This window comes from Spermophilus citellus (genome assembly GCF_964194105.1).
Source record: "Spermophilus citellus genome assembly, chromosome: 5".
NCBI lineage: Eukaryota > Metazoa > Chordata > Mammalia > Rodentia > Sciuridae > Spermophilus > Spermophilus citellus.
In genome coordinates, this window is record NC_138186.1 from 8,521,495 (window position 1) to 8,546,387 (window position 24,893).

General features: G+C 45.2%; 1 protein-coding gene across 1 annotated transcript in view; it reads right to left on the reverse strand.

The window, feature by feature from the left end:
- Window positions 1–21,815, reverse strand: part of CAP2 (cyclase associated actin cytoskeleton regulatory protein 2) — a 127,589-nt gene extending 105,774 nt beyond the window's left edge. The window contains exon 1 of the mRNA XM_081294657.1: window positions 21,656–21,815. The gene's annotated coding sequence lies outside the window, so the exon portion shown is untranslated. The remainder of the gene's footprint in view (window positions 1–21,655) is intronic.
- Between the last annotated feature and the right edge of the window lie 3,078 nt (window positions 21,816–24,893).

Consider the following 24,893-nt stretch of genomic DNA (forward strand, 5'->3'; position numbering starts at 1 on the left):
AATTTCTCATCTATTCTTTTCCTCCTCACGTCAGAGCTTTTGATTCCACCGCAATAGAAGAGAGGGGGGGAAAAATAAAAAGGAAGAAGAAATTGAATTGAACCCTTTACGTAATCTTCTTGCAAGGGAACAGGGTATCTTTTAGGTGGGTGAAGGCCATTTGAGAAAGGATGAAAGCCCCTCAAATCTTTTAATAGTTGCCCATCTGTTCACAGTTATCTCTGTTCCCTGTTACCCAACTTGCCAAATGTTACCACCATGGACTTAGTCCTGACGGGGGGGGGGGGGGGGGGGGACACGTTTGCTTTGTTAGCAAGCTCCGGGCCCATAGGAAAGCACCAGCCCCCCCCCCCCCAGCAGCTCACAGAGGGAGCTGCCCTGGGAAGGCCTGTTACATTTCACACTTGAGACTGCCATCTCTGAGTGCTGCCTAATCAGACCCCCTGACAAGACCCACACTCACACCCTCTAATGGCGCTCCATATGGTGAGAGACAACGGGACTCAGCCCATAAACTGCGGGGCTGGGCAGATTGCTATGGAATGCATCAGATGTCATTCCGTGTAAAATCACCATGAGCAAGACCCAAGTCTTGCCACGGCTTCTCTAGAGACCAAAATGTGGCTCATACCATGAAGCTCGAAAGGGTTTAAAGTTTTAGAACAGGTTCTATGAGAAACTGAAAAATAAAAGAAAGAGTATACCAGGGGACATGTTAACACCTCCAAGAGGCTGCTGAGGTCCCAGCCCTCTCCTCCATCTCCCTCTCTCTCTCTCTCTCTCTCACACACACACACACACACACACACACACACTCGGCTGCTGTCGAGACCCTCAAGAATGAGGGAAAAAACAGAGCTGCAGATTTTCCAAATTCTTCCCGGGCACTTCCATCTGCCTTGGCTTTTCAAAGTGCATTTAGCCAGGTTTGGACAGGAGCCAGGATCTCAGAATGAGGCTGAAGAAGCACACGAGGTAGGCAAGGCGGATGCAGGCAGCAGGGGCAGGATGGGGCAGGAGTCAGAGCGAGGCGGCCTGGGGAGTCTGCACAGGAGCAGTGTGTGTGTGTGTGGGGGGCACGGCAAGATGGCTGGAGGGGAGAAGCCTAAGGAGCCGAGAACAGGAAGCCGCGTTGGCAGGTGGAGAGCCCAGAGACTCAGCCTGGTCCTGCTAGGCTCACTCATCCCCTTCAAGCACCAACCCGAGGCGAGAGCTTCCATAACCTGGGGCTTGGGGAGGATGCACACGCACGCCATTCCAGAGGACCAGGGTTGGAGAAGCGAGAGAGGGAGCCTGGCGCTTCACGGCTTTGGCTTTCTAAGGCCGTTTAAAGAAGCGAGGGTTGGGGTTCTTCTTAATTCCTCCTTTGGTACCCATTTTTGGGTGTTCTCTTTGGAGTTCCACTGCGATGAGAAGCCCACCCACCCTAGCTTATCTCCTTCTTATTATTACTTGCGCTTTCCGCACTTTTCCTTTTCTACCTATTTTTCTTTTAATGGACACATACTGTTTGGACCTACTTAAAGGTGACAGTATGATAACTCAGTGCGTGTTTGCAACGTGCAATGGTCACACCACGGTGATCGGCATCCCCTCTCCTTACCATTTAGCATTCCTTTGTGTTTGGAGGCTTGGGCTCCTCTCTCCCAGTTCTTCATTAAACAGATCAAAGTTGGTTGTCAGTTATAGTCACTCTACTGTACTGTGGAAAACTTGGACTTATTCTGCCCATGGAACCACATTTTGGTGCCCATCATCCAATCTCTCTCCCCACCCCCGCTTCCCAGTCTTTACTAATCATTATTCTACCGTCTTCTTCTTTGAAATCAACATTTTTAGCTTCCCCACATTTAAGTGAGAACACGCGGTACTTGTCTATGCATCTGGCTTATTTTGCTTAGCACCAAGTCCTCCACTGCCACCTGTTTACCACAAATGACAGGATCCCATTCTTTTTTATGGCCAAATACTATTCTAGTGTGTATATATACCCTACTTTCTTTATCCATTTCTTGTTCACATATCTTGTCCTTTTTTTTAAAGTTTAATTTTTTTTTCATCAAAACTATACATGAACAGAAAGAGTCAACAGTTCTACATGTCTCCTTTTTTTTAAGAGAGAGAGAGAGAGAATTTTTTAATATTTATTTTTTAGTTATCGGCAGACACAACATCTTTGTTTGTATGTGTTGCTGAGGATCGAACCCGGGCCGCATGCATGCCAGGTGAGCGCGCTACTGCTTGAGCCACATCCCCAGCCCGGCTCCTTTCTTTTTTAATTTATTTTTTAAATTCTCTCTCTTTTTTTTTTTTAGTGGTAGTCGAACACAATACCTTTATTTTATTCGTTTATTTTTATGTGGTGCTGAGGATCGAACTCAGCGCCTCATACATGTTAGGCGAGTGCTCTACCTCGGAGCCACCACCCCAGCCCGTTGCTCCTTTCTTTTTAACGGATACATAATAACATTAATATATTAATGGGATACCATGTGACATTTTGACATGTGGATACACTGCACAAGGCTTAAGTCAGGTTAGACACGTCGATCTCCTCAAGTATCTATAACGCCTTCATGGTGACATCAGTGAATATCCTTTCTTGCAGCTTTTCAGGATACAATGCACATGATTTTTACACAGGTGTCAGGACTAAGTCCATGGTGGTAACATTTGCCCCTTGTCTTTTTTTTTTTTTTTTGTCTCAAGAGTCAACCATTTTCAATTATTTTATCTATTTCTTTTGGCAACTACCTCCTTGTCTCTAAGTAACATGCTTCGTCCTGTGTCTGGCTTATTTTTCTTCTGTTGTGGCATTTTCCCTTGAGTTTCCACCCAAAACTCGAGGGTTGACTTATTTCTTGACAATCCCCACTAACTACGCATCTGCAAAAGAAAATCTCACAATCCTCCCAATTGTGTCCTGTCTCCGTTTTTGTGTGACGCCACTCAGCATCAGCACACTGTGCCTGTGCGCATTGAGCCACGAGGTGTACACAGCGGTCAGCTTTCCATGCTCTGCACGTCCTATTTCCCCAAAGTGATTATTTCCAGCTTCCTAGTCCCCGTGGACCTCACAACAGCTCACACCCCACCTCTTCCTCCTGCTCTTCCTCTGGCTCTTCCTCCATTCGACGGCGCCAACACACCTGGGCTTCTCTAGACTCCTGGGACACAGCTCTTCTGCATGTTGCTCCGACTCACGTGGCTGTCCCAGCAGGTGCTGCACATGGTGACCCAGGTCACTGCCCGCTCCAGGCTAGGGACTTCCCTCGCCTCTCTTAGGCTGTCTCACCTTTTCCCTGGACTCTGTGACTTTCTCTTTTCTGAGAAAAAAAAGAAAGGTCATATTTTTGACCTGCAAGTTTGAAAATATCTTTTTGATACTTGTTCAGTGATTGAGCTGAGGACAGGATTCCAGGCTGCAAGTTTCCCTCAGAATTCAAAAGGGATGAATTTGCGGCTTCAGGGTCACTGGACTGCTGCTGAGAAGTCCAAAGCCCTCTGACTCTTGACCCCTTGAGTACACCCAGCGTTTTCTTTCTGAAGGTAGATTTGGAGTCTTCTCTCTGAACACTATGACGATATGCTTTGTTGTCAATATATATTTTCTTTTCTTTCAGAGGTGGAGTACCAAGGATTGAACTCAGGGGCACTTGACCACTGAGCCACATCCCCAGCCCTATTTTATATTTTATTTAGAGACAGGTCTCACTGAGTTGCTTAGCACCTCACTTTTTGCTGAGGCTAGCTTTGAACTTGCAATCCTCCAGTATCAGCCTCCTGAGCCACTGGGATTACAGGCATGTGCCACTGTGCCTGGCTATATATATTTTCTTTATAAATGATTTTCAAGAGGCCCAGAAAATGTTGGAAGGTGGGTCTTGCATGTTGTTTATCTCTGAGTGACTTTATAAACCAAGTTGTTTGTTTCCAAATACTCCATACACTTCAGAATGGAGCCAGCCAGTATTCATTAATATGCTCTCTTGGAATAATAAGGTATCCTAAGAGAAAATATGGCTATTAGTTTTTAAATGTTCTGCCTCATTGATCATTTTACAAAAACCATCCTCGAAACCATCCAGGATATTAGCTCCTAACACCATCTGACTCCATGTCCAATGTCCAGTGTCACACCCCCAGTGCAATGACCGTGCAGAAAGACTCAGAGAGATGGGGTTTTATCCTTCTCCATAACAATTCCAGAAGCAGAGATTTCCACACACTTTCACACAAAGTCTCAAAGGTCTCGCTCGTCCTTAACCTGGATAGTACAGAGAGGCCATGACTTCGGAGTCAGACATACCAGATGTGTCCTCTGGCTCTTGTCAAGCAGAGGATTATGAGAAAAGAACTTAATTTTGCTTTGCTCCTGTCACTACCCATACATAGACTTGCTCTGAGGCATAAAGATGCACGTTAGCTAATGCTATAAGATACTCCACCTCACTGCCCCTCCGTGGCAATAGTCACAGTATTGGAAATGTTAAGCAGTCAACGAGAAAGTCCCATCAATGGAAGACACTTCATTTTTTTTCCTCTCCATTCACTTATTCTTACAATATTTCTGAGATTTTCTCAAGTCTGTGTGTAATGGTTACTAGAAAGTGATCAATTTGGTGTGTAACTAGTATTTTGTATTCTCCTCATAAGTGTTTTACGACTTCCTTCCTTTCTATGGTCCTCCACAAAGGACACACACGCACAGCCTCTGTGGAACCAGCTTTGGAAACGAGCATCCTTCATCCCCATATCACATCCAGACCACCTCATGCTCAGTGGTGAAGGTCTGCCCAGGTTTTCCCTAACTGGTTCTGATCAGTTGTAAATCCGGCTTTCAGAGCTGCTTGGAACACTGGCCCCCGTGCGACCCTGTAAATGGTGATAGGCCCAGAATAAGCCCAGTTGTCTGGATTTCCTCCCCAGCATCTGTAAGGCATACTGTCCAATTAAAATGCACCCTCTGCTTCCTCTCCTATTAGCACCTGTACACCTTCCTCCCCACCCCAAGGAGCCTGGTCCAGAGCTTTCCATGAGCTGGGGTCGTATCTCACTCTTCTCTGACCCTCCTGCTGGGTCCAGCATGGTGCCATATGCCTAGAGGATTCTATAAATGTTTCTTGATTGACTAATTAATTGGCTACCACTCACTGCCTTTTCCTTGCCTGCCCACTCGCTGGCGCAATCCCAGATGGGGCTGCAAGCCAGATTTTCACAGGAGAAATTTCCATTTAAAAGTAGGCATTAGATTAGTTTTTCCCACTTGGAACCACAGCAGCTTCCCCCTCCGGTGACTGAAAGAACAAGCTTGCTCCCTCCAGATAGAAACCTCTAAGTCTTCCGGGGCTCCTTTTGCTTTAGGATTTCCATTTTTAAAACAAACTCCATGTTGTTCAAAGGGCTCTGTAAATTCCTCACAGCGAGCTCCTGAAATAACTAAAGGGGAGAACATTTTCATGTTGATAATAAAAGGTTTCCTGATTGCGGTTCAGAGTGCTGCTCACAAAGTCCAAGATGCCATCCGAGATGGCAAAGGAGGCTCAGATACAGGGGTTCTGAAGACCACGAGTCTAAGATTAAGCAGGAAAAGACTGGAAGGAACAGGAAATCGAAGACTCTCAAACCTTTTCTCACAGTGAGTGCAGGCAACTGGTTCATAGGAGAACTCTGCAAAAAGCCAAGTCACTATGGTGGTTCCTCTGGAAGGGCACTACAATTCAAACGTATTTGTTCAACTACCATGAAACCACACTCTTTTTCCATGATGTATCAATGACTGCCTTTCTTTTCCAGGAAACCATCACTCAGGCTTAGGGGACGTAGGGGAGAAACAAGCATCATAGTGTCCATTCACCCGTCCACTGGCCAGCTCAGGGACCATGTCTGCTTTATTCACCCAGTCAGCACCCACCCTCGGCTAGGCATGATGCTCATGTTTCAGAGGCTGGGGTTGATTGAAGTACCTTTCCTGCCCCGCTGTGGTGGGAGGGAGATGAGAGCAGACCCCACTCACTCACGCAGGGAGCTGCTTCCCAAGGCCCTGCCTTCCCTTCCTAGTGTTCACCTAACTCTCCTGCAGAGCATTTCTGGAGCCGGCTTCTCACCAAACAGCAAACAGCTGCTGCTTTAGTTAGGATCTGAAACGTCCCTCCCCCCCCCCGCAAGTCCCTGTTGGAGGCCTGGTTCCCAGTTTGTGCACCAGTGGGAGCTGTTAGGAGGTGGGACCTACTGAAGGAAGTGAGGTCATTGGGGGTGTGGCCCTTGAAGGGCTATGGGGACTGCCCCTTCTTCTCTCCTCCACCTCGCTGATGGGAGCAGCCTCTCCTGCCATGTGCCCCCACCAGGACCTGCTAGGCTGCCACAGGCCCAAAGCAACAGGGCGGAGCAACTGCAGATTGATAACTCTGAAATCACGAGCCAAATAAACCATTTCTCCTCCTAAGCTGTTCACCTCAAGTGTTTTGAGACAGTGATGCAAAGCTACCTACCACTGCCACGAGTTTTCTTCTTTTATTTTATTGCAAAAAATGTTTCAAGACTCTGTTTATAGACAGTGTGATCAGAATAGGGGAGACCTCGATGCCTGCGTCCTCTGTGTCCACTGCTTCAAGGTCCTTCCTGGCACTACTGACCCATCCCGCAAACCCCAAGTCCTTCCAGAGGAGGTGCAGAGTCCCACGGATCAGGGGAAATCCTCCTGTCCTCTCCATCAACCCACCCACCCAGAGTGGAACCCAGGAAGGCAAACTGAACCCCCAGGTGGGGAAATGGCCTCCCCAGCACGTGAGCTCTCCCCCTGGTGGGATCGCCCCTCAGAACCATGCCTGGCGGGTCTTGTGGTATAAGTAATTCTGCTCTGGGTTGAAAGCTCTGAAGATACAAATGAGGACTTGTCCCTTGATGAAACAGAAAAAGCATTATTGAGATCAAAGAATCTTCACCACACCCTTCAGTGACAGCCTACGTACTCCTGGGCGCCCTGGGTAGATTATTTAACTTGTTGAGTCTCAGTTACCCTATTTCCAATCAGTGAATTCCTTTCTTATTCTTCACTCATTAAGTTAAGAAAAACTGTCTGTGAACATGTTCTGAGCTGTGGCTTGAGCCCCTGAGGCTACACGACAGGGTGGGACACAGACTGCACCTTCAGGGCCCCCAGATCTCCTTGAGGAATAGACAGTTCAGCCATGGGGTCAAGCCAGCCCATCACAGGGAACTGAGCCCAGTGGGATCTGAGGCCGGGAGAAGCCCACGTATGTCCAGAAGGCTGGTTCTGTGCCCCCTTGGGTGGTGGAGCAGAGTCAGGATGGAGTCATAAAATCACAATTCATCCCCTATTCCTCCACCATGAAGTGGAGGGAGCTCTCTCGGCTAAATGTGTGGTAGGAACCCTTCACCAAAAAAGAGCTCTCTCTAACCCCTCAGTGGCCCTTTCTAAGTGCCATGCTGTCTGGGAAGCTCTTTCTATTCCTGTGTCCTCACTCTGACCTTGTGACCCTTATGCCCTGGAGGAGGTAGAAGTCAACAAGCTGCTTCTCAGAGGCCCCCGAGGGCCACATTCTGGCACTGAGAAAAGAAGAGCCACAGAGATGCTGGTGGGGAGGCTACTACACACAGCCTGTTTTCCTTCCACCAAGTGATCATCATGCTCCCTTGTACTCAGCATATATAAAGAGCTCTTGCAACTCAATTATAAGACAACTAGAAAGACAATATAAAATAGATGCTGGTGAGAATGTGAAGAACATGGACCTCAGGCACTGCTGGGGCTGCAAAGGGGTGTGGAATAGAAACTGGGAGTTCCTTAAAAAGTTCAGCACGTATTTCATTTGAATCAGCCATTCTATTCCTCAGTGGATACCACATATCCTCGATGTCTTGCTTCCAGGTGAGGCGATGCCAACAGGAGGAAAATGAAGAGGAGCAGGTCAGCCCTGGAGGACGAGGGTGACATGTCCACAATGGCATTAGGTGACAGGTGGCAGCTTGGGGGCCATCTGCAATTCCCTCTGGAACACAGCTATGATAAGAAGCACCCCCCAGGTTCTGGGGGAGATGAAAGGAGGTGAAGAAGTGAACTTTGTGAACTAGAAGTGACCCTCCGTGTCGTTATTCTAATCTCTCCACAGCTCTGTGCTTGGCACCCATGAGTCATAGTTCACAGGTCACCAACCCTTCCATCCCCAAGCACGACGGACGGCCGTGACCCCTCACACACCACGCTGCGGAGACCCTGTCAATGAGCAGACCCCTGCGGGGACACTGCTGCCTGGAGGCACCGGGGGGCATCATTCTGTGTGGTCAGTCGCTTCTCCCAACATGACTCGAAAACTCTGAATTCATTAAATCCTGCCATCCAGCGATAAGAATGCCCTGTCTCTCTAGAATAGTGACTAATAAGGTTTGCCGAAAGCCCTTCTAATCCCATAATCCATGGCATTCAGAAGATTAATACGTAATTGAATAACAGTTCCAACAACTCTTTAATAAGAAAAAGAAAAACCTACGGATCGGCCCCAGGGGCTGGACCCGTGTTATGCTGTTATGCGGAGCTCTCCACCTGGGGGAGTGTGCTCGCTGGGCGTGGAGCAGCCGGGTGGTCAGGTCCTTTGGTCCCTCTTGCTCCCAGCCTCCTGGGTCTATTTTTATGCTTGATTTCAAATGATGACTTCAACAGAGTGTTTAAACAGTGCTGTGGGCGACCCCAAAGACTAAGAGATTCTTCTTTTGCTCTTTGGACCTGGGAACCCAAAGTCAAAGGGGAAAGAGAGAAAGAGGGAAAAAGGGAAAGAACAGAATAAATGGTGGGTGTGGGAGAAACAGCGGGGGAAGGAATAAAGGGAGTCATCAAAAAGGGGGGCTACAAGGGGAGATGGAGAAGGAGCAGGCCCACATTGGCCTATCCCTGAACTGCCTTCAGAATGCAAAAGCAACCGCTGGATTCTGAAAGGACAAGCTGGAGCTGAGGAACTGAGGAGAAGAAGCCAACTTGAAAAAGCCACCCAGTAGGGAGGGAGGATCTCAGCTTTCTATTACTATAACAAAATGCCTAAGATAATCAACTTAAAAAGAGAAAAGGTTTATTTTGGCTCATAGTGTTGGAGGTTTTCATTCCACGGTTGGTCGGTTGTCCCCATTGTTTTAGGGCCTGGATGAGGCAGCACATCACGGCTGGAGCCCAGGGGTGGACGCCGATTCACCTTAAGACCAAGAAGAAAGAGGAAGAGGAGGGGCCAGGGTTCCAGTATCTCCTTCAAGGGCACACCATGAGTGATCAGAAGATTTCTCCCCAGGCCCCACTCCCTAAAGTAGCCCCAAGCTGGGGAGTAAGCCTTTAACACACGGGCCTTTGTGGGACATTAAGAGCCAAACTGTAGCAGGAAGCTGGTCCTGGTGAACCTATGCCCATAGTCCCAGCTACTCAGGAGGCTGGGGCAGGAGGACTACAAGTTCATGGTCAGCCTTAGCAACTGAGTGAGACCCTGTCTCAAAATAAAAAGGGCTGGGGATGTAGCTCAGTGGTAAAATGCCCCCAGTTAAATAAATAAAGAAGACAGACAGACAGACTACACACATGATGAGCTAAAAATTGAATCTTCAACATCCAACAGGAAAGAAGGTAGAAAGAGGAGAGAAAAAGGAATTGTAATCATAAAATATCACTGTCTGAATAGACACCCTGTGAATTAGTTTTTTTTTCTTCTGTGACTAAAAGATCTTACCCAAACAATTATAGGAGAGGAAAAAGTTATATTTGAGGGCTCATGGTTTCAGCCTCCTTAGGAGGCTGGCTCCATTCCTCAGGGCTCGAGGTGAGGCAGAACATCACGGTGGAAGAGTGTGGTGGAGGGAAGCAGCTCAGATGATGATCAGGAAGCAGAGAGACTCCACTCTCCAGATACAAAGTCTATACCCCAAAGCCACACCCCCAGAGCCCAGCTCCTCCTGCCACACCCCCTGCCTCAGTCAGCACCCAGTTAACCCCATCAGGGGATCGATTCACTGATTGGGTGAAGACTCTTACAACCCAATCCCTTCTCCTCTGCACCTTCTTGTGTTGTCTCACACGTGAGCTTTGGGGGGTGCCTCACATCCAAACCATCACGCCGTGTCTCAAAACAAAAAGGACTAGGGATGCAGCTCAGTGGTGCAGGGCCCCGGGGCTCAATCCCCAGCACCAAACAGGAAAAAGGAAGAAAAGCAAAAACTCTAACAGGGAGGTGCAGCCTCTGAAAGGTGGCTGGTTGTCAGGAAGGGTCAAAGGAGTCCCCTCTGAGCTCTCTCTTCCCCACATGCCCACTTGCCCTTCCGCCTCCCGCCAGGCTGGGGGAAGCAGGAAGGCCCTGTCCCACTCTGCCATGGTGCCCTTGACTTTCAGCTGTTTCTTTGTCTCCTCTTTTCTCTCCAGGTTATTAACCTGGAACTGTGCAAGGGGTGTATGTCCCAGTAACGTCCCCCAGCCGCGCATGTGTGAACCAAAGCACGTTATAAACCACAGCTAAGCCCCAGGCTGACCCTGAACAGTGCATGCATGGGACCCAAAGCCACACAGCAAAGCTTTGGAAATGGAACCGACGTTGGAACCGTTGCCACAGCATACAAACAAAACGGCTGCGATTGGCTGGTGAAACAAAAACTCGAGCATTTTCCAAAGGTCCCAAATCTCACAATATAACACTCAAGGTCCAAAACACAGTCCAAAAATATCTGGCATGCACAGGACCAGAGAGACACAACCAATTCTCAAGAAAGAAGATAATCAATAGATGACGCAGACACTGGGATCATCAGACAGATTTACAGAAACTATTTTAACTGTGACTGAGAAAATGAAGGTGAACACTCTTGAAATGAATGGAAAGGCAGAAGGTCTTACTAGAAACACAGAAACCACAAGAAAGACCCGAGTGCAAATTCTAGCATAGCAAAATATAATGACTACAATCAAAAGTATACTGCATGGGCTCAATAACAGACAGGAGATGACAGAGGAGAGTGTCCATGAATCTGATGATACTATTACCTCTGTCTCAGATCAGAGGGAAAAAATACTGAAAAAATTAACAGTATCTGAAAGGCTGTGGGACCACACTAACGTTCTAATATTAATGTCCCAAGTCTCAGGGGAGGAGAGAGAAATCAAGGTAGAAGACATATTTGAGGAAGCAATAGCTTCTAAATTGGTGAAAGACATACATTTACAGATCCAAATAGCACTGTTTTGTTAGTTCTTTCTTTCTTTCTCTCGCTCTCTCTCTCTCTCTCTCACACACACACACACACACACACAGCCTTACAATGAGTGTGGCCAAAGGGGAAAAAAATAAAGAAGAGTCAAGTAAGACTTTAACCACCTAAATAAATAAATAAATAAATAAAATGCAAAGGGCCAGCATCCTCTTTGGGGAGGTTTCATATAAGTATCTTTAGTTTGCAAATGTCCTCCATGAGTCTTGCAGAACAAGGAGTCACTAGAACTATGTCAATAAGTAAGTTGATTCGTTTAATATTAGGATCATTCGAGGACCAAGCCAAAAAGGTAGACAAAGGAACCGAAAACACACATGGGAGAAAAGACAGCCTCTTCAACAAACGGTGCTGGGAAAACTAGAAATCCATATGCAGCAAAATGAAATTAAAACCCTGTCTCTCACCCTGCATGAAACTCGACTCAAAGTGGATCAAAGACATAGGCACTAGAACAGAAACCCTGTGCCTAACAGAAAAAAAAGTAGACCCAAATCTCCACCATGTTGGCCTAGGACCTGACTTCCTTAACAAGACTCCTAAGATGCAAGAAGTAAAATCCAGAATCAATGAATGAGAGGGAGGGCTGGGGTTGTGGCTCAGCGGCAGAGAGCTCACCCAGCACGTGTGAGGCACTGGGTTTGATCCTCAGCACCGCATAAAAATAAATAAACAAAATAAAATCATTGTGTCCAACTACAACTAAAGAATACATGAAAAATAAATGGGATGGAATTGAACTGAAAAGCTTCTTCTCAGCAAAGGAAACAATCAATAACATGAAGAGAGAACCTACAGAATGGGAGAAAATCTTTACCACACACACATCAGATAGAGCACTTGCCAATGTCTTGGCTGGGCACAGATCACGAGCCACTCACAGCTTTGTAGATTCAAACAGCAATTCTTTATTCCCGAACTCACACGGGCCTCTACACACATTCTGGGGCAATCCCAGTTCTCTGCCGCCCAATTCACCTACTCCACGAGGCTTTCTTTTCCAATTTACTTTCTGAATCTCACAAGAACTCAACGGGAGCTCAGGCAGCAGGAACGCCCTAATCCCAGTAGCAATAATCTTCAACCTCTAACTTCCCTAAAATCCCTATTGTCTTAAACCGGGAACGCCCTAAACTCAAGGAGCGGGATACTTCCTCAAACCTGGTCAGCTCTAAACCCGGATCCGCCTTGGTCCTTGAGCAAGGTCACCTTACATGCAATGTCAACAGTGAAATCCATTTAACATGGGGTACGCTAGCAAGGAAATTTTGATGCGTCATTCCTACTTGGCAATGGCCCTCAGCAAGCACTAATTTAAAAAAAAAAACAAGTAACCGATCAATAAATGGGTTAAGGAACTGAACAAACACTTTACAGAAGAAGAAATACAATCGATTAACAAGTATATGAAAAAATGTTCAAATCTCTAGCAATTAGAGAAATGCAAACCAAACTACTCTAAGATTTCATCTCACTCCAGTCAGAATGACAATTATCAAGAATAAAAGCACCAATAAATGTTGGCAAGGCTGTGGGGGGAAATGGTACACTCATACATTGCTGGTCAGACTGCAAATTGGTGCAACCACTATGGAAATCAGTATGGAGATTCTTCAGAAAACTTGGAATGGAACTGCCATTTGATCTAGTATCCCTCTCCTCGGCTTATATCCAAACGACTTAAAAACAGCATACTACATTGACACAGCCACATCAATGTTTATAGCAGCTCAGCTCATACTAGTTAAACTATGGAACCAACCTACATGCCCTTCAACAGATGAATGGATGAAGAAGAGGTGGTATATATACACAATGGAATATTGCTCAGCCTTAAAGAAGAATGAAATCATGGCATTTGCAGGTAAATGAATGGATATTTCATGCTAAGTGAAATAAGCTAACCCCCTAAACCCAAAGGCTGAATGTTTTCTCTCATATGCGGATACTAATTCACAATAAGGTGGGGGAGCTAGGGAAGAATAGAGGTACTTTGGATTAGACAGAGGGAAGTGAAGGGAGAAGAGGGTATATGAGGGTAGGAAGGACAGTATAATGAACAGGACATTGTTACCCTACATGCATATATGATTACATGATCCATGTGATTCTCCATCATGTACAATGAGAGCTTATACTCCATTTATGTATGATGTGTCAAAATGCATTCTACTGTCATGCATGACCAATTAAAATAAATAAATAAATAAATAAATAGGTTTCCACATTTATGGATCCTCGATTTTTGCTCAGAAATCAGGAAGAGGCAGGGCAAACCATAAGAGTTCTCACATTTTTACTTGAATCAAGCCTAAAAGAATTTTGCGAAACCCTGTTGCACATTTTTAGATTGACACATATTTTTTTTGCCAAAATATGAATAGTTGCAAAGGATATAACTGCCAGCACCCTGTAAATATTGACATGTAATAGAGAAATGATTTTACCACTCATCAAAATTATATCCGATGAAATCATCATTATTCATTTTGAAAGAATACATGGGCAGGTTGCTCTTTAATGGTCATAAATTGTGCAGAATTCCACTTTCCCCTTGAACTTACACTTTCTTTCTCCTTGCCTTATAGAAGTTCATCCTCATTTTACGTATTTTGTGGTTTTAGGTCCTTTACTTACTGTCCTACTGTACTTTTCTGTATCAAAAACTTATTTCAATTTCAATTTTAATTCAGGGTAAAAGTATCTTTTAAAGTTCTTCTGATACCATTGTTACTATTATTAGAACCCAACTTATCAAAACACAAATCACAAATTTTAACAAATAGTCACTTCCATTGCAAACCCCTCTCTTCTGAGTACTTTTGTTTTTCAAGTATCTTGTGCATATGTGGATAAGTGTACTTATTATGAGAATGGGTCAAGGTTGGGCCTCGATTTGATTCATATCATTTTAAAAATCAGTGTAAGGGTGGGATGTGTAAATGCAGATGGAAGAAAAAAAATTATTATAAAAATGCCATTCAATTCTTTGAATGCCTCCTGAGTTATATGCTAAAGATCACTTGATGGTAAAATACGGAAGATTATTTTAATTATCACTGTAAGAATAAATCAGGAAAGACAAAGTTGGTGAGCACCCTACCTGCTCATCCATCTGGGTTATGCCAGCCATTCACTGCCTTCAACTAGGCTATTTTACAGCTAACTCTACAGAGAGAAATCAACATGTGAAAAATAGACAGTAAGGAAAATAGCTACTATATATATATATATATATATATATATATATATATATATATATATGCAAAACCAAACCAAAACACCTTTATCCAGTGGAAGATCAGCAGTCTTCAGCCTCTCACTGAAAGAAGCCAGTTTCACATATTAAGCACTCGGTTCGATTCTCAGCACCGCATATTTATTTATATGAATAAAATAAAGTCCATCGACAACTCAAAAAATACTTTTAAAAAGTGGTTTCCTTTGAACTGATTCAGTCTCTTGTTTTAAAAGTAGGTTTTAAAATGTTCATTTTTATTTGTATGAGAGTCATGATTTTGTTTTAATGTTTATCCTTTTACTTCAGTTTACAATGTGTCTAGACTGACCAACCGTTTTACTTTGTTTTTTTTCAGATAAGGATTTAGAAAACCCACGATTTGCAAAAGGATCTCTGTTCAAGCATTAGAATCACCCACTTCCTCATCCCCAAAACTTAATATTCTGAAATGCCCTCCCTTTTTGCTCTTCCCACCCACTAGATATTCACCCTCTTGGGCAAAACAAGTTACCAGCACGGGTTAGAGACGGAACTGGGAGGGGGGCCATGGAGGTAAGAGAGGTAAGTCTGGGAAAGGAGGTGAGCACTGCCCCCTGGCAGGCCCTCTCGGGAGGGTCAGTCTTAGGGAAAAGTGCAGGCAAGAGGTGAGGAGGGGGATGATTTCTCAAAGCACTTGTGTTCACGCAGCTCTGGGAGCCGTTGGGTGTGGCACGTGCACGTGGCAAAAGGGCTGCTGATCTACAGTGAGAAGCATGAAAAGTGTCTCACCTTGCTAAGGTGACGACATGACCCATCCTGGATGCCACCCACTTGAAGCTTGATGTCAGGAGTCACTGCTTTGGGCGGTGACTCAGTCAGCACCAGGCATGGATGGGTTAACGCCTTTACTGAGAGGGAAGAAGGGGTGAGGGATGGGTCAGTGGTGTTATAATGCAGGGCTGCCCCACATGCCCGGCCCCTTGTGCACGTGGTCACCTCCGGGTCCACTTCTCCACCATCAGGTGACCCATCGCTGTTAGGTAGGTAGTAATGAGCAGTAGAGGGCCACAGGGTTCTCTGAACCGCCTTTAACCAACAATCAAGTAACTTGTAGAAAATCAACAGGCGAACGAACCCAAGAAACACGTCAAGAAGAAAAGATCCAGGGGGCTAAGTCCTGACGGGTCACCTGGGGTTACTGTGCAGTTCGGCTTTGAGGTCACAGGTTTCTCAATGTATTTCAGAAGGTAAATTTCATTCCAAGGGCACTGAGACAGTTTGCTGGTGCACTGACCACAGCACCCACATTGACACAGGATTGGCTTGTAGATGAAGCCCCCACTGAATGGCATGGAGGCCAGGACAGTTCTGGAGAGAACCAGCAAGGGTCAAAAACCCCCCTCCCCAATGTGAAGGAAGAATTACACATGGGATTGGTGAGGACTGCAGAGGGTGGACCCCAGTCCTCTAGGCAAACATCAAATGGTGATAAATTTGGAAGCAGCACCCAGCCAGGACTACACCTAACACTCATGGCTTAGAGGTCTACGGAACCTGCTTCTGGAAATCCTGATTGGCCAGTTCCCTTGGTATGGCCCAATGTGACTGCTTTTCATTGCCAGAGAGTAAAATCATAAACTTATCTCAAAAGAACCCAGGAAGTCTTCTAAATGGAAACAAGATAGGAAGGAATGGAGACAATCACTGGCATAGATCTTTCTAGTTAGGTTCCGGCTCAGACATCGTCTTCTGTTCATGGCATCTTCCTTCGCTGATGTGCATTTCTTGGTCCCCAGTGACAGATGCTGAGCACGGAGTGCTCACTCAACATCGAGACCATGAATAAGTGATCAATGGATCCCAGACCTTCTCTGGATTTGTACGTGGAAGGACAGAGGTTATTTTCTCACTATACTGTGCACAAATTCAGATATAAGACATCCAAGATGTCCAGGCACTAAAAGATCTGCCTTTGGTGTCTCTGCAGAGGTCACATTGTCCTCATAACACTGCCACTGAGACCACCTCACCTCCATTTTCAGCCTCCCAGACCCCTCCTGCCCTTTAGTATCCCATCCCATCAATGCAGATTTTAAAACAGACTTTTAGGTTACAGAATGGCCTTCAAAGTCTGAGAACTGGAGACTCAGGAGGCCTCAAAGTGTGCCCAGTCCATCCATTCATCGGAGTGTGTGACGCTGTGAGAAGCAGGACTACTGGACCCTCTTCACTTGGCAAAGGGGCCAATGAGAAGCCCAGGATTCTTAGACAGATGTCCAGTTACTAGACAGGGCACATGAAGACCCCATTCATTACTCAAAAGTTCTGCTTTTAGGCAGCTTACTGTGTCTCTCTCTCTGTGGGGCAGGAGATTTACAGGGGGGGGGGAACTATTAAATAATTTCTTGAGAGAAGAAGCCATGTTTTCCTTGAGTAGAAAAAGAATCTATAAAGAGAAAAATAAAACAAGACAAAATTCCTCTGGACAAAAAAGCTCATGTACTGAAAGGTGGAATATGGTATCACTTGCACGAAGGAACCCAGAATGCGCAAATTCAGGCGGGCAGAGAGTGGAGTGGTCTGGGGCGCTGTCCTGTAATGGGCACAGAGCTTCAGCTTGGGATGAGGACAAAGCTCTGGAGGTGGGCAGTACTGATGTGAAGGGACTTAGTCAAACAGTTACTAAACACAAGTAAAAAGTCATTTTCATTGGAAGTCTCTATACTTGAAAACGATTAAGATGGTGAATTTTATATTATGTGTCTCTTTCCACAACAAAAAGAAATTCTTTTAAATGCTTTATAATCGCCTGTTCTGGCCTATGGGTGCTTCCTCCCTTCCTAAGTCATAATATCTGAATAAACTGCAAAATCTCACAGCCTGAATCAGAAGCTGCCCAAATAACTGATCAGCTTGTTGTTATCAGAACAACTAAATCACAGTAGAATCCTGGGCTGCAGCAAGGTCCACAATACATGGAATGTTTTAGTGAAGCTTACTGACCCTTCCTGTACCTTGCCTGAAGTAATGCCCCTTTGATTTCGTAAGGTTGTCTATCCTAAACCTACGACGTCTAAAAGGAGGTGTTCATGAGTGACTGGGTAATGAGATCATACTGGGGAACTCAGTTGTGAATTTTAGGTTAGTGTTTTCCCACTAAGGCATCAGAAAACATATTAGACCCACGCCTGTAATCCCAGCGGCTCAGGAGGCTGAGTCAGGAGGATCACAAGTTCATAGCCAGCCTCAGCAACTTAGCAAGGCCCTAAGCAACTCAGTGAGGCCCTGTCTCTAAATAAAATATTAAAAGGGGCTGGAGATGTGATTCGGTGGCTAACCACCCCTGGGGAAAAAAAAAAAAAAAAAAAAGTAAACACATTAGATTTGGAATTTAAATAGATCAGAAGCAAGACTCTCAGAATTAGTCACTTCATCTTGAGTTAGATGAATGAACACAAAGGTATACACCACCAACATGGAAAATGACAGAGAAACAACCTTTGTTTTTTTGCCAGTAAAATATATGACATCTTCACGTTCCCACAGATGTCCTGCCCAGGCACATGAGAAAGCGCTTTGAAAGCAGCATTGTTGGAAACAGCAAAACACAGGCGGCAACTCAGAGGCCTGTCAATAGGGAACGGCTAAATAAATGACGGAATATTTGCCAAAATTTATTATATAACTTCAAATAACAACATGGGTGACCTCAAAAGCTTAACATTGAGTTTAAAGAAAGTGAGATTAGCCAGGTGAGGTGGTGCATGCTTGTAATTCCAGCAACTCAGGAGGCTGAAGCAGGAGGATTACAAGTTTGAGGCCAGCCTGGACAACTCAGCAAGACCCTGCCCCAAAATTAAAATAAAAAGGGCTGGGGATGTGGCTAAGGGATAAAGCACTGGGTTTCAATCTCCAGGACCAGAAGGAAAAAAAAGGTAAAGAAAAAAAAAGTAAAAAGAAAAAAAAAGGTGAGATTATATATTACTTTCTTATAAATCAAAACCAAGTAGAACTTAACATATGTTGTTCAGGAATTTGTACATGACATAAAACTGTTTCACAATTAAAGCAAGGAATGATTAACTCAAATGCAGGGTTGGCAGGGACATGGGAAATGACCCGGGGGAGGAACGCAGGTGCAGCCAGGTAGGTGAGCGCCCAGTTTTTTCTCCCCGGAGCCTCTATTCTCCCTAACAGCTTTATTGGCATGTTTTTCACATACTGTACAATTCACCCACCTAAGGTGTACAATTCAATTATTTTTAGTACATTCACAGACTCGTGCAACCATCACCACAATTTTAGAAAATTTTCATCAGCTCAGGAAGAAATCCTATCCGCTTTATTACTTTTTTAGAAACTCACCTCCAACTTCAGCCCCAAGGGATAATTAACTAATCTACGTTCCAACTCTATAGACGTCCTTGCTCTGGACATTTTCACCCGAATGGCTCATACAGTGTGTGGCCTTTTGTGACTGGCTTCTTTCACTTAGCATGGTGCTTTCAAAGTTCACCCCTGCTGATGTAGCGGCACTTCTCTCCTTTTTATGGCTGAATCATATGCCATTGTACAGACAGACCCCATTTTATCTACCATTCATCAGCTGATGGACATGTGGGTTGCCTCTGCCTTCTGGCTATTTTGAATGGTGCTGCTATAAGCATCTGCGCACAGGTTTTTGTGGGCATGTTTTAATTTCTCTTGAATACATACCTACAATGGAACTGGCAGGTCATACAACACCATTTAACTTGAACTGCCAAACTGGTTTCCAACGTGAAGGCAACATGCTACATTCCCCTGAGCAGTGCCTGAGGCTTCCAGTGTTTCCTCCCTCACCCACTTTCCTAATTACCTTCCCCTTTTATGACTGCTGTCAGCCAGAATCAAGAAGTTATGCTGTGACTTGCATTTTCCTGATGAATAATGATGTGGAGCATTTTTTTTTCATGCATTTATTGGTCATTTGTATATCTTCTTTAGAGAAATATCTATTCAGATCTTTTGTCCAGTTTTAAATTGGGCTACTTATCTTTTATTATTGAGTTTTAATAAGTCTTTATATATTGTGGATATAAGTCCCTCTCATCAGATATGATTTTTAAATATTTCTTCCCACTCGATGAGCTATTTTTTTCAAAACGATCTAGTTCTTAAGCCTTAGTTTTAAACTGGTGATGGGTGGTAATGGGCTCGTAGGTGTTCATTTGAACATAATGTTCCTAGGTTACATAGATTTATTAACATTATTTTTATGTATAAAATATCATATAATTGATGAATTAAAAACAAAACTTCTTGTATAACGATAAATATTCAAAATGAAAGACCATAAGGCCCCCAAATAAGTTAATGCTCTTCTTGAAGGTGTTTAACTTAACTCTTTGGGTATAATTTTGGCACTTAGAAAATCTAGCCCATTAATCCTTTCAAAAGGTTCCTTTCTAACTCAGGGTGGCAGGAAGGCAGAGTCCAGCCAGCAGGACCAACCTACTCTCCTCTCTTCTCCTGTGTATTTTCCCTCCTCCCCTAAGCTAAGAATAGTATTTTTACATTTTTTTTTAGTGCCTGGGGGGAAAAAAGAATATTTTGTTCCTGGTGAAAAGTACGTGACTTTCAAACTTCAATATCCACAAATAAAGTGAACCATGGTTGCACCATTCCTCTATATGTTATCTTTGGCTGCTTTCAACCTATGACAGCAAAACCTAATCATTACTAAAGAATCCACATGGCCAGCAAAGCCAACATATTTACTCTCTGGGTTTTTACTCAATAAGTTAAATTATTTCTTGTTTCAAAGAAAAACAGACAACACCTACTTCCTATTAGCAAAGCACCTTGGTAACTATCTTCATGATTTCTCAAAGTCAGCTTCTTTTTCTCTTTATCCTTAGTAAATAGTTACATGGCCCCTTGATTCTAATTTTATTAAGGATTTTTAGATTTGGGGATCCATGGAGAAATCAGCTTTTCTTGCAAATATACAGTCTTGTCAAGTTATGGTCACACTTAAAACTATTCACCTGATTATTTACACAAACTTTTACTGCCTATTCACAATACACTGAGTCAATTTCTATGGACTGTTATACCACCCCCACACCCTCCTTGCCCTCAATATGCTTACAGTCTAATTAGACTCTAACAACATAATTACCCTAAAGATCACACTTATGTTGTAATCCTTCCCAAAATGGACCTAGACGTTTTATCAAACATTGTAAGGCACATTCCTTAAATTAAAAGAAATTTGGACAAGCAGAAGAGATACAGGCTCTACCAACAATTCTGGTAAGCGGTGGTGCCTGAGTCTCACAGGCTTCTGCAGTCATGACCACGTAGCCAAAGGTCCTTGACCCTTGGGCCAAGCGTTTCTCTTCACCTTGGCGGTTTGGACCTAACCCAGCTTCACTATCCTAAATGCAGTCACCTACATTCACTCATTTTAAAGAATGCATGAATTCAAATATCGCCCAAACTTGCAGCATATCTGTGGTGCTGATGAGAATAAAGATTCCCATCTGCACGCCCGGTTATTGGCCCTCCAACTGATGACGAGGCGGCTACTTTTACCAACAGCCCTCTACCCTAAGCAGTCCGAGAGCAGCTGCGGGGTACATTTTCGGCGCTGTCGCTCCATGCCTCAGTTGTCTTTGCATTTTTAACAAGTGACTCATGGCCTCAAGTCAGGTTCTGCGGAGAGGCCAGGTCGGTTTCTTTCCAGCACTTTCTGATCGGGGTGGCTCTGGTCAGCTCCATCTCAAGGACACCCCCACCCCCATCCCCGGGAGCCTCACGAGCCTCAGATTCGAGTGGGCGAGACCCCCCCAAAGTTGGACCGGCCCGGGCTGCAGCGGCTCCGGGTGGGCAGGCCTCGGCGGCCGGCAGCTCCCGGCCCGCCTCCGTCCGCACCCGCCTCCGGAGCTGCGGGGCCAGGGCCGAGGAGGCGGCGCGGGCGGAGCGCACCTTGCGCTGACCCAGACGGGGCCGTGCGCGCCGCGCCCCGCTCCCGGGGTCGGGTCGGCGCAGCCCGCAGCCCGCAGCCCCCGCGCCGCCTTTATTCCCCGCGCGCCGCCGCGACCCTGCAGCTTCGCACCGCGGCCGGGGGCGCAACTGGTCAGCGCGGCCGCCGAGTCCCTGCACCTGCGCCCGCCCCTGCCCGCGCGGCGCCCGGATTACCTGCTCCGGCGCCCCGGGGTCCGGTCCTCGCGATGCCAAGCCGTGCGCGGCCACCGGCACCCTCCGCCCGCCGGCCCTCCCCTGCTCCTCCCGCTGCCTCCTCCCCCTTGAATGGGAGTCGGTCACGCTGCTCCCGGGGAGAGTCGCCGGCTTCCGGGAGCTCCAAATACAGACGAGCGCAGCCGAGGGGGAGGGCGAGCGCAGCGCGAGGGCGAGGAGTGGAAATAAAGGGGAGCAGCGAGGAGAGGGGGTGGAGGGAAGGAGGGGCAGATGGGCCGTGGGAGAAAAGAGGGAGATGGGGACGGCAGAGACGCGCGAGGGAGACTGGCTGCCAACGCCAGCCTGCGAAAGCCAGGCATCCACTGCATCGGGAGTGTTGCAAGGAAGTCTGGAAAGATCTGGAGGCTCCTGGCTGAAGGAGGCACAGATAGGTTGGGTCCCCAATGGGTAACGGGTCCTTAGGGAGCAAGAGACTGGCCTGGGTCCCCACCCCTCCCATCCGCGATGTAAGGACAAAGGCTGTGGGTAGGAGCAGTTATCCAACCTTTTAGATGGGCATCAGGGTCAGATGCACGTGTATCTTGGAATGATTCTTTTTTTAAAGTACTATATATACAGCAACTTTAAAAAGTTGCCTGATTATTTAAAAACAACCTACTTCTTAAGAGGGATATTGTAGCCACGTCCCTTTTTATATATGGATTATAATTACAAAATTGGACGTGTTCCTCTTTTTTTATTAACGTTATTAGGTGGAAAGCATTGATTTTCAATTTTCATTGGAGTTTACTTCAATCTGAAAAAAGTGCACTTGAACCTCTTGGTTGAATGAATGCCAGAAAAATAATTGCTTGGGGGGTGGGGGGTGGGGGGCAGCAGGAATGTAATTGTTGTCCTCTTAAAGAAAGTCTCCAAACAAACATGAAAATGAACCTCTGAAAAGAGAATTCTATGTCAATGTTAAAACCACTTCTTGTTCAGTTCTTTGCATTACAAGGCTTATTCTGACCCAAGAGGTCGCAATTTAAGTCAAGGTCATTCCTATTACATATTGCTCTTGGCTAGTAATGATGATGTGCAGTGCCTCTTTGCTCCCCTTTGTTTGGAAAACAGGTAAACAACATGACATAAACATCGATTGATGAAATGGGTACTCGATGAATGGGTACACTACATAAGGTCAGCCAACACCAACCCTATGATGCACATACTTTGCATATATTAGATATTCAATAAATTTGTACTGAATAACACAGGGATGAATGAATGGATGGATGGGTGGGTGGATTTATGTTCCAGGAATGCATATGCATTAAGTAATATGTCAATAACAACCAACTTGTTCAGGACCATAACTAGAAACTTCCAAACATCCATGGCTAAAATTTTAAGCATTAGCTTAATAATAGAGTATTTCTTTTAGCTAAATAGAGTCGTTACTCTGTATCCATGTGGGTATATAAAATGGTGCAGTATTTGCATATAATTCATATAGTTCTCCCTTATACTTTAAATCATCTCATGACTACTTTTAATATCTAACACAATGTAAATACTCTGCAAATAGTTGCAATGCTGTATTATTTGGGGAATAATGACATGAAAAAAAGTCTGAATGCCTTTAGTACAGCTACAATTTTTTCCAAATATTTTCAATCCAACATACATTGAATCCACAGATGCAAACCCCTCAGATATAGGAGGCTGACTGTGGAGAATAAGGTTGAATGAGGCAAAATTCTGTCTTCAAGTTTATGACATAATAGGAAGATGTGGAGAGTATAAAAATAAGCACAGTGTAAGGAAAATTGCAAAACATACCCTAAGTTAGAGCAGTATTTGTGGCTGTATAGGAAAGGAGGTTGTTCCTACTACTCCAGATCAAAGAATGCTTCCTGTGGAGTTAAGAACTGAGTCTTCAAGAAGAAATGAGACATGAAAGGTGATTGGTCGCTGACTGTACACCTATAATCCCAGCAGCTCAGGAGGCTGAGGCAGGAGGACCAAGAGTTCAAAGCCAGCCTCAGCAAAAGCAAAGCACTAAGCAACTTAGTTGAGATCCTGTCTCTAAATAAAATCCAAAACAGGGCTGGGGATGTGACTCAATGGTCAAGTGCCCTTGAGTTCAATCGACAGTACCCCACACAAAATAAAAGAATGAATGGTGCAAGAAGAACACTGAAGATGAAAGGAACAAGCCAGGCTCAGTGGCGCACACCTGTAATCCCAGAAGCTCAGAAGGCGGAGGCAGGAGGATTGCAAGTTTGAGGCCAGCCTCAGCAACTTAACAAGATGCTTCTTGAAATAAAATAGGCTGGGGATGTGGCTCAGGTTAAGCACCCCTGGGTTCAATATCTGGTACAAAAAAAAAAAAAAAAAGGAACATTAGGGACAATATTGAAGAGGTGACAAAGGATGAGACCTGTGAAGGACAATCTGAGATTTTATTTTTGAATTGAGGATTGAACCCAGGGTTACTATACCACTGAGGCTCATCCCAAGCCCCTCTCCCCTTTGAGACAAGTCTCACTAAGTTGCTTAGGGCTTTGCTGAATTGCTAAGGTTGACCATAAACCCAGGGATACTGTACCGCTGCTGTACCATGAAGCTACATCCCCAACCCCTGCCTCAGCAATTTAGCAAGACCCTGTCTCACAAATAGAAAATAAAAGGGCTGGGAATGTGGCTCAGTGATACATCATCCCTGGGTTCAATCCCCAATCCAAAAAAACCAAAACAAAAAAACCCCCAAAACTCAGGGCTGACAAATAAGGATCATTGAGCATGTTTGTTGAGAAATGTTTCTTTCACAGGATCAGTTCTGAAGGCAGTGGAAGTGGAAAATGGAAAAGATGCTGAACTTTTCTGTGACTGTCAGTCCTCCTTGAGATTACAGCGAAAGCCTGTCTGTCTCTGTGGAGGGTGATCTCTTTATTTGCTATACGAGGAAACCAATATTAATTTCTATTCCTTCAACTTCTCTGCCCTCTACCTTAAAATTCTCCTCTCCTCTCCCTGTCATTTATTTATTTTGATGTCCCTTTCCTTGTCAAAATAAGAATATTCTTTTCTTGTTCCACTTGGACCCTTACTCTTGCATCCTGGGTTTCTCCCCCTTCACTGTGTTGTCCCTGTGGGTTACTTTCCAATTTTACCCAGCCAGGGCTGTTTCTAAGAGCTGACCACTCAGTGCACACATGGGGAAGAGGAGGAACCCAACACTGGAGTGGTCCTACAG